The 10,037-nt window shown below is 40.1% G+C and overlaps 1 protein-coding gene across 4 annotated transcripts in view; it reads left to right on the top strand.

Moving 5' to 3' along the window:
• Positions 1–10,037, top strand: part of gstcd (glutathione S-transferase, C-terminal domain containing) — a 139,481-nt gene that overhangs the window by 91,326 nt on the left and 38,118 nt on the right. The window lies entirely within an intron of this gene.

The following is a 10,037-nucleotide window of genomic DNA, read 5'->3' as shown; positions in this document are numbered from 1 at the left end:
CAATAAAATATGTCAAGACTGTTCATAAGAGCATTATACAAGAAAATTTGATATTAAGCCATATAAAGCAACATTATGGCACATCACGAAAAGCTCAGTCACAGAGGCAGGTTATAAGGAGGCTAAAGAGATTAAGAGGCCATGAATTTTAAGGAGGAAATTCCAGAGCATTGGGCTTTGGCATCTGAAATTGGTGGTATGATTAAAATCATCAATAATCAGAAGATAATTAGAGAGGTGCAGGTAACTTAAGACTTGTCATATTGGAGAGAGAAGTGAATGAGGGTTAAAAGTTGAAGACCTCACAACAGCATTTCAACATGGCTTACAAAGTTCGGAAAGTGTGCTAAACGGATAACTCAAGGACAATGTAGCACAAGATAAAACAACTTTTAACAGACTTTCTTACAGGGAGAGCTGAGGACATTAAGATGTCATGACTGTTAATTGTAAACTTATTTCCAAACACAACATACAAAAGGGACAGTTAGAAATGAGCTAGTTGCATTTAAATATTTTCCAGCAGAGATTTTATAGTTTATCAAGTTCCTTGATGAAATCATTGACTATACAAACAATACACTTTATCAAATATTTAACTAATTTATCAACAGATATTTTCATTTTTGGGATGTAGGCTTTGATTGCTACTGATTAAATATTTCACGAGATCCTTATGCCGGCTGAATGGCACAACAGGTTCAATGGGCTGTATGATCTACTCCTACTCTTATTTCGTATATATTCCTTGGAGATGTTATACAATTTTTATATAAACTTGCAGTTGTGTTACTGCAGTCACATCATGACACAACACTATCGTACACCGATAATATAAAACACATTATCTGCCAACATTGGGAATAGTTGTTAGCCGTGGCTGACTGGGTAGCACTATCTCATCATTGACAGAAGTTTACATTCAAGTCCCACTCCAGACACCTAAGCACAAATATCCAGTAGAGTGTTGACAGACTGTGTGCACTGTCAGAGATGCATTGTTAAGGATAAGACATTATCTGGAGGGCTACTATGAGCCACAAGAACTGTAATTTATATCACTCAGTGTAATTTATTTGGTGCTGGCTTGTGGGACTTCTCTGTGTCCAAATAGGCTCTATTATGTCTCTTGTTGGTACTCACCTACAAATAGAGACTATTTTTTTCAACTCTACATTATATTATCAAAGACCTCTTTCAATTATCCTCACATTTACCCACGGAGTTGTTTTCATGTCTTATGCTATGTAGGCAGTATTGCCTTAAGCACTGTATGGAATGGGCTGCCAAGAAAACAAATTTATCAGCAAATTCAAGAGAGAGTTGGATAGGTATTTGGAGGACAAATTGATAGACTGGCAGGGGAGGTGCTGTGGGATGTAATTTTCCAGGACATGAGTCAGCCAATTGGCTGTGACGATTTATTTTTACATATTTATGCAAAAACAAAAGATATTAAAATAATTCCCTAAATGATGTGAAGACTGGTAGTTGTTGGCTTCTTAAAGTTTTTATTTAACATTGTGAAGTGTGTAATTGGACAGTCTCCCGTGGGACTGTCTATAATAACCCTCTTTATTTTATACATTTCCAAAGTGACATCATCCTGTCAACATGCTTTATATCATTGCAAGTAGAAGTAAATGCAGAACCAATGGATTACACAATGGTGTATTTTATTTCAAATACTCTGATCCATCATTGCTGTTTTCACATATCATGGGAAGAGATATGTCAGGTTTGGAACGTACAAACTTTGTCTTGTCTTGGCAAAAAGAGAAGGTGCAGTGGGGCTTGACATTGATTGGACAAGGCGCACTGTATGATTTAGTATCGAGGTTATAAGGTTGCAACTATCTTTTTTGACGGTTTTTCTCATCAGCCGTGATGAAATGATGTTATTTTTGCTGTGTTAGCACCTGTGGAAAGCAGTGACAATCATCTAGATGTGATTCATGTGGACTCTGCTCAGTAAAAATCCTAGTTCCTCCTGACAAGTGCAGCTTTGCTGGGCAATTCAACATTCAAGGAAATGTTCAAAAAAGAACACAACTTCTTTTTAATGCTCCTATTTTCCTTCACCTGGGGTCCCTACATCAGTTTCATGGAGATCAGTCTTCAATTCCTGAAGACATTAGGTTATCTCAGGAGGGTTGGCAACGCTAGTGTTTAGGAGTCCGGACCCCATGTTACCTGCATGTTAAAGCCCAATTTCCTGTGCAATCTGTGTGTAAAAATCCAAAGTCCTATATAATCCAAATATAAAATTCTCAGTAGACCAGATTCAACATGAAACACAAGATTCTGGAAACAGTAACCATTCGTTACCAGACGTAATGGGAGTCAATCAACAGATGTTAATATGATGATGAATTTAATGCCATTGTCTTCTTTTAAGTTTCTATTGAAAGCAAGAGCAGGTTGTTCTGTTTATCACAATGTACTTTTTATAATTTTGCACCTTTCCAAATCTCCCGGACAAGTTTGCTTGTACTGTCCATTGTGTATGACTGAAGGTGAATGGATAGTATTTTAATTGTCAATTATTCATTCATATGGAAGAATCTTTTGGAATAGTGAATAACTGAGCTGTATGAATTTATTTGTTGAATATAAGGGCTCTATTTTCCTTCAAACATTGTTGCGACTTGCTAGTGGCCTATGTACCAGCAGCGCGCTCTAAGGCATTCCTGAATGGAAGGAATTGAACTCAGTGGATCCAGCAAGAGAGTGAAAAGCTGGCCGGCTGAGGTTAGTACTGCTACAGGTAGCATGTGTGAGCTCTCTGACTTGACTGGAGATTTCCTGCATTGCCCTGACTGTAACAGTTTGTTGACTAATTCAATAGGCAGTATGGTACCGATTGAGGGCGACTGAAAGATTCCGAGGAGAGAGGAGCTTGGGATAGTGGAGCTAGAAGATGCCGGGAGAGGAATTAAGTTAATCAGTACAGGCAGTGAAAGCATGTGTGACAGCTAAGAAATGGAAGAAGCACTCAGGAAGTGAAAGATAAAACACTGCCTGAGTAGAAAGTTCAACTGCATAATTCAAGGATTTTTGCCTGAAACCGGTACAGTCAGGGAAATTGGTAATTTCTTTAAAATGATCATGGATTCAAAAAATTTAAGAATTTGCATCAATTGTAAAAGGATTAATTTTGTACATTTCTTGAATAATAAGAAAACTGGTCCATGTCACATGGTGACCTTTTGATATGACAGTAGTACCAACGAAAAGGATGTTAAGATACAAAGTGGACATGAGATCAGAAGTAGAGATGATAGACAAGGAAGCTACTGCTGTAAAGAACAACAAGGGAAGGAGAGAGAGAGAGAGCACATTTATAAGGAGCTGAATGTGTAATATAGCTAACAAGAAAAGAAAGCTGAAGACACGGTTAGAGCAGAAATTCTGAATTGTGCTATTCTATGACAGTGCTTCAGTTTTGTCAAAGACAACCAGTGTGTTAAATGAAGTTTGTTAAAGCTCCCTGATAAAGAAAATTCTGGGAATCTGTGCAACCAAAACTGTCATGAACCTAATTAAAGAAGCTTTTCAGGAACGTGCTGGTTGACTGACAACTGTCTTAAGGAGATTTGGATGAAGTGGAACTACCTTTGCAAATGATTCAAAGACAAAATCCATTGAGTGAGAAAAGTGAGAAAATTTTATGTTCTGGAGGCTGGGTTGGAAATACTGATGCCATGTTTGTGTGTGAATTCATACAAATGATTTTAAAATTGTGAGATAGTCTTTGTTGTTTGATGCGTGTTTTGTAGTTCATATATTCTACTGAGTTATGTGAAAGAAAATGCTACAAAAAGTTGACTCCTGTTGGTACCTTTTTCATGCAGGGGTTATTTGGCGAGATTGGTTAATGTATTTTGGTTCACTGTTTCCCCTCTGGGAATTCTAACAGCAATCAATCTGTTCTCTTATTTTAATTGTTTCTAAATCCATCTGCACCTGAGGGAAAGAAATGGACAGGACTAATAAAAGGCAGCAAAAACGTGAAGAGCCTGATGATGAAAACAAAAAAAGCAGAAGTGACACTATCCAGATCTCTAAAAGATTCTGTGTTCAGAACAAGAAAGGTGGAGACAGGGAAATGGAGGTAGATACAAAGCAAGTTAAACAAAGACACCAGAATCTAGAATGGTTATTTATTGTCAGAGTATTGCACTGTTTTGTCAAGATGGTGGTTGTTGAATAATAAACAGATGAGCACAAAACCATTCTGGCAAAGGGAATGAAGCTGCTTCCACCACGCATTCTTAGTCTGTTCCATTTCACTTTCAGTCTGAACCCTGACTCCAGCACTCCTCTGCTAATTTGGTAGAATCCCTACAGTGTGAAAGCAAGTCATTTGGCCCATCGAGTCCACACCAAACTCCAAAGAGCATCCCACCCAGACCCAGACCCACACCCTACCCTATTCCTGTAACCCTACAATTTCCATGGCTAACCCACCTGGCCTGCACATCCCTGGACACTGTTGGCAATTTAGCTTTCCCTATCCACCTGCACATCTTTGGACTGTGGGAGGATACCAGAGTACCCAGAGGAAACCCATGCGGACGCAAGGAGAATGTGCAAACTCCACACAGACGGTCACCCAAGGGTGGAATTGAACCTGGTCCCTGGTGCTGTGAGGCAGCAGTGCTAACCACTGAGCCATTGTGCTGCCTGTGATGTTGATGTGAGTTCATTTTGGCTCCACACTGATACCAAACTGGAAGTCTGTCAATTCCATTTTCCATGAATCTTGAGTAAGTTCAGGCTGAGATCCAGATTTAGGTTTCATCTATATTATTATTGCAGCACCAATGGAGGGCAAATCTGTTTCACAGTTACATTATGGCTGAAATGTAAGCAGAGCAAACAAGTTGAGATTTCTCAGGAGGATATGATACTTAGTGTCCATTTGATCTGCCACAGATGCAAGGTCAATGCAGAAGATTATCAGAACCTTACTCCATTGCTTTTAGCATCAGACAAGATTAGAGTTTGGAGAATGAAATGACAGTGTCATGCTGAGCAAACTCAAGGAAGCTGTTGTGGGGTTAGGAAGTTGATGTGACCCACATCATGCCTGGTCTATCGGACTGCAAAGTGGAGCAATGTTCTATTCATTGTCTCAATTTAAACTTGACTGATAAGCATTTTTGGCATTTGCAATGCTTTAACAGCATTTATTGTGTCATATGAATGCAGTGCCTGTTTTTTCAGGTAGAGAAAGGGCTAAAGGTGAAAAGGAATTTCTACACCTGCTACCTGTCAAAATATTTCTCCTGAGTACACAGTGAGCCACCTTTACAAAACACCATGATATAATACATATGCTGCTTCACTAGTGCTGCAGTAAGATACAATCGGCACCAGTTTGAAAACAGTATGAATGAGCATTGTTACACTGACCTATCTTCATGGTTGTGCACATTCATAATGCAGATGTCCCCAGGCACTTCTGGGAGCTTTCGGAGTCAAAAATTGAGACTGAGTCACATGAGGAGTATTAGGTCAGATAACCAAATGTTTGTTCGAAGAGGTAGGTTCAAACAAACATCTTAAAGGGAGAGGAAGGTGCAGAGGTTTAGTGAGGGAATCCTGAGCATATGGCCCAAACAGCTGAAGATATGGCCCCCAGTAGTTGACTGATATAAATGAGGAATTCACAAGAGACCAGAAAAAGAAAAATGGAAGATTTCAAGCGTTGTGGGGTTGGAGGCAGAGAGGTAATGCTGTGGAAAAATTTGAAAACAGGGATGCAGTTTTTAAGTTTGAGGTGTTTCCAGTCTAGGAGCCAATATGGGTCAGTGAACAAAGAGGTGATAGGTTAATGGGGCTTGGCGAGAATTAGGGTATGGGCATAAAAGATTTGGATGTGTGCAAGTTTAGGTGGGAGGCTGGTTGAACGAATGGTCTAGCTCCTCTGAGCATTATAAACTCTAAGAAATTACGACAAGTTGTCAAACACGACAACAATCGACAGCTATCTGAGTTGAAGCTGTTCCATGAGCTCCCATGCTATTTCTGGCATGATCTGATTTGGTTTGCTGCAAATCTCAGCATTGTTGCATATTCTGCTACCCAGGCTGGGCCATTCTTGTGATTCCTACACCAGAGGCTTGGGGATGTAATATTCCTTAACTAAATTTATAGACACTTGAAAGGTCTCAGTATCTGGTGTTTCAGGGAAAGTTAGGCTTCTAATAACCAAAAAAGCTGCGGATCCACAAACTGTCAGGAGAATTACGAGTTGCTTTTAGTCTGCCCCAGTGTCATTTACCTGGAAAAAAAATCACATTCTTTCCACATACTGGGCCCAGGCTTTGATGGCAGGATCGAACGAGTCAACCTTCATGAGTAACAGCATAATGCCAGAAATGCTTACCCCAGCTCAAAGATGACTATTGCAAGCAAATTTCTTCAGTAGTGTGCTTTTCTCTCATTGCCACTGAAATAACTCCACAGAGTCTGGTATCTCGTCATCCAATCACCCTTTATTTACACGTGGAAAGTCCTCGACACTGATCCAGTTACCTCAGAGCCAGAGCCAGCTCTCGGAGTGACTGGATTTCTGACACTTCCCTTTTTATCGGTCAGCCAGGGCTCCCTGATTGGGCCAGATTTATAGCCCCGATCAGGTAACTCATATTCTATGAGGTCCACTTGGCTGACTTCACTACACCCGCTACACTGCTTTGTAGGCAACAATTACATGGAATCATGCAAAATAAGTGGTGTTTCTGGCCCCTGAAAACTTGAATGAAATCCTCCTGCTCAGTTATGCACTTTTTCTGTTCTTCTAACAATGAATGCCTCACTTGCTTTCTGAAACTTGTGGATTGTTTTACATGGCCTATAATTGTTTTCATCCCCTTGGCCAGTGAAATCTCTTCCAGGAAATGTTTGTTTTCCGAGTCTCCAGATTTCGTAAGTAGAATCACATCAAACATGCAACACAGAAACAGGCCATTTGGCACAACTAATTCACGAAAGCCTCCTTCTATCCATCATTTTGTTTCTAAAGCCCAGTACCTCCTCCTGCTTCTTGTTTTTCTAAATGTTATTTGCCTCAATTATTTGCTTTAGTTGTGAACTCCACATTCCCATGACTGTTTGGAATAAGAGGTTTCTTCTGAATTCCTTGCTTAATTTTTTTTGTTGACAATCTTATATTGGTGGGCTGTGGTTTTGTCCACAAATGGAATAAGTATGACAGGCCCCGTTTTAATTTTGTATAAGATTTTTAGTGTGTTAAAATTAGGTGCTGTAAGTACAGTAATAGTACGTAAATCTCTGTAATACAAAGTAATGTAACAGTATATAAGTCTGTGGTTCTAAGTATCACTAATCCCTGAATTTTTAAATCAAGATTTGGCATTGATGTAGAGAAGTGGAGGTTTATATTGATGATAAAGGACAAGAAATTGCTGAAAAATCAGCTGATTAACTTGTTCTCTTTTGTTTATTACTTTGAATCAAAATATTTGGTAGTTGATAGAAGTTCAGTCTTTATTTTCTTCCCAAACCCTTGATTTTGTTTCTCAGTTATCAGGTATGACTGGAGTCTGGAAGCTCTGGTTTGTTGAGAATTATTTTAAAGACCAATATCCTTGTAGCCAATGTAAAGTTTGTGCACAAGATGTATTTGAGCATTGACTTATTATGCATGACACAATGCAATTGATATGTTAGTTCTCCATCTGCCAGCACCTCAAGGACATAGTTATCAGTTAACACATTGGTGCTCACAATTGTCTCTTTTGTTGTAACTGAGGCATTTGGACACTTATGCTAACCTATTTGTCTAGTAATGCACCTGCATACCTAGGAGTATGCTTTGTAACGATACAGCTCATCCATTAGCTGTTTGCTTAGAGCTTGTTAGGCAGTACATGTCAAGAATAGAATGTCATCTTGGATAAGTGTATATAGATATGCAATGGTAATATTTGGCTCAGTAGTGAGCATATTAAATTCATGAATACTTTCCATCTGTCTACCTCCCTTGTTTATGATGTTCCTTATGACCTGACCTCTTTAACTAAGTTGTACCAATATTCTATTGTAGTGCAACTTTAGTTGGTGTTCTATTTTCAGATACCACTACTACCAGAATGTGGTATTCTGATTTGTGTAGTTATCTGCCTTAAATCTTTTGGCAATGAACCAGGCCATATGTCAGATCTCTCAGTGGGAGAGCATTTCGGTGATGGTGATCACAACTCCCTGACCTTTACTATAGCCATGGAGAGCGATAGGAACAGACGGTATGGGAAAGTATTTAATTGGGGGAGTGGGAATTACAATACTATTAGGCAAGAACTGCAGAGCATAAATTGAGAACAGGTGTTCTCAGGGAAATGCACAACAGAAATTGGAGGTTGTTCAGGGAGCACTTGCTACGAGTGCTGGATAGGTTTGTCCCACTGATGCAAGGAAAGGATGGTAAGGTGAAGGAACCTTGGATGACAAGACATGTGGAACATCTAGTCAAGAGGAAGAAGGAAGCTTACTTAAGGTTGAGGAAGCAAGGATCGGACAGGGCTCTAGTGGGTTACAAATTAGCCAGGAAGGAACTGAAGAATGGACTTAGGAGAGCTAGAAGGGGGTATGAAAAAGCCAATGTGAGTAGGATTAAGGAAAACCCCAAGGCACACTATACTGATGTGAGGAACAAGAGGATGACCAGAGTGAGGGTAGAGCCGATCAGGGGTGGTGGACGGAACTTGTGCGTGGAGTTGGAGGAGGTAAGAGAGGTTCTTAATGAATAATTTGCTTCAGTATTCACCAGTGAGAGGGACCTTGTAGTTTGTGAGGACAGCGTGAAACAGGCTAATATGCTCGCACAGATTGATGTTAGGAAGGAGGATGTACTAGAAATTTTAAAAAAAACATGAGGATTGATAAGTCCCCTGGGCCAGATGGGATATACCCAAGGTTTCTACAGGAAGCAAAGGAAGAGATTCCATGCCTTTGACGATGATCTTTGCATCCTCGTTGTCCACTGGAGTAGTACCAGATGATTGGAGGGTGGAAAATTTTATTTCCTTGTTCAAGAAAGGGAATAAGGATAATTCTGGGAATTACAGACCAGTCAGTCTTACTTCTGTGGTGGGCAAATTATTGGAGAAGATTCTGAGAGATATTATCTATGACTATATGGAAAAGCACAGTTTTGATTAGAAATAGTCAGTATGGCTTTGTGAGGGGCACATCTTGCCTCACAAGCCTTATTGAATTCTTTGAGGATGTGACAAAACGCATTGATGAAGGTACAGCAGTGGATGTGGTGTATATGGATTTTAGCAAGGTATTTGATAAGGTTCATTCAGAAAGTAAGGAGGCATGGGATCCAGGGAAATTTGGCTGTCTGGATACAGAATTAGCTGTCCAATAGAAGACAGAGGGTGGTAGTAGATGGAAAGTATTCAGCCTGGAGCTCGGTGACCAGTGGTGCTCCGCAGGGATCTGTTTAGGGATCTCTGCTCTTTGTAATCTTTATAAATGACTTGGATGAGGAAGTGGAGGGGTTGGTTAGTAAGTTTGCCAATGACATGAAGGTTGGTGGAGTTGTGGATAGTGTGGAGGGCTGTTATAGGTTGCAACGGGACATTGACAGGATGCAGAGCAGTGCAAAAAAGTGGCAGATGGAATTCATTTTGGAAGGTCAAATTTGAATGCAGAATACAGGATTAATGGCAGGATTCTTAGCAGTGTGGAGGAACAGAGGGATCTTGGGGTCCATGTCCATAGATCCCTCAAAGTTGCCATCCAAGTTGATAGGGTTGTTAAGAAGGCATATAGTGTGTTGGCTTTCATTGGCAGGGGAATTGAGTTTAAGAGCCGTGAGGTTATGCTGCAGATCTATAAAACTCTGGTTAGACCACACTTGGAATATTGTGTTCAGTTCTGGTCACCTCATTATAGGAAGGATATGGAAGCTTTAGAGAGGGTGCAGAGGAGATTTACCAGGATGCTGCCTGGACTGGAGGGCAGGTCTTATGAGGAAAGGTTGAGGGAGCTAGGGC

Source organism: Rhincodon typus, chromosome 1, assembly GCF_021869965.1.
Source record: "Rhincodon typus isolate 14 chromosome 1, sRhiTyp1.1, whole genome shotgun sequence".
In the NCBI taxonomy this organism is placed as follows: domain Eukaryota; kingdom Metazoa; phylum Chordata; class Chondrichthyes; order Orectolobiformes; family Rhincodontidae; genus Rhincodon; species Rhincodon typus.
The sequence above is the reverse complement of the archived record's forward strand: the minus strand, read 5'-3'. Positions and strand labels throughout refer to the sequence as shown.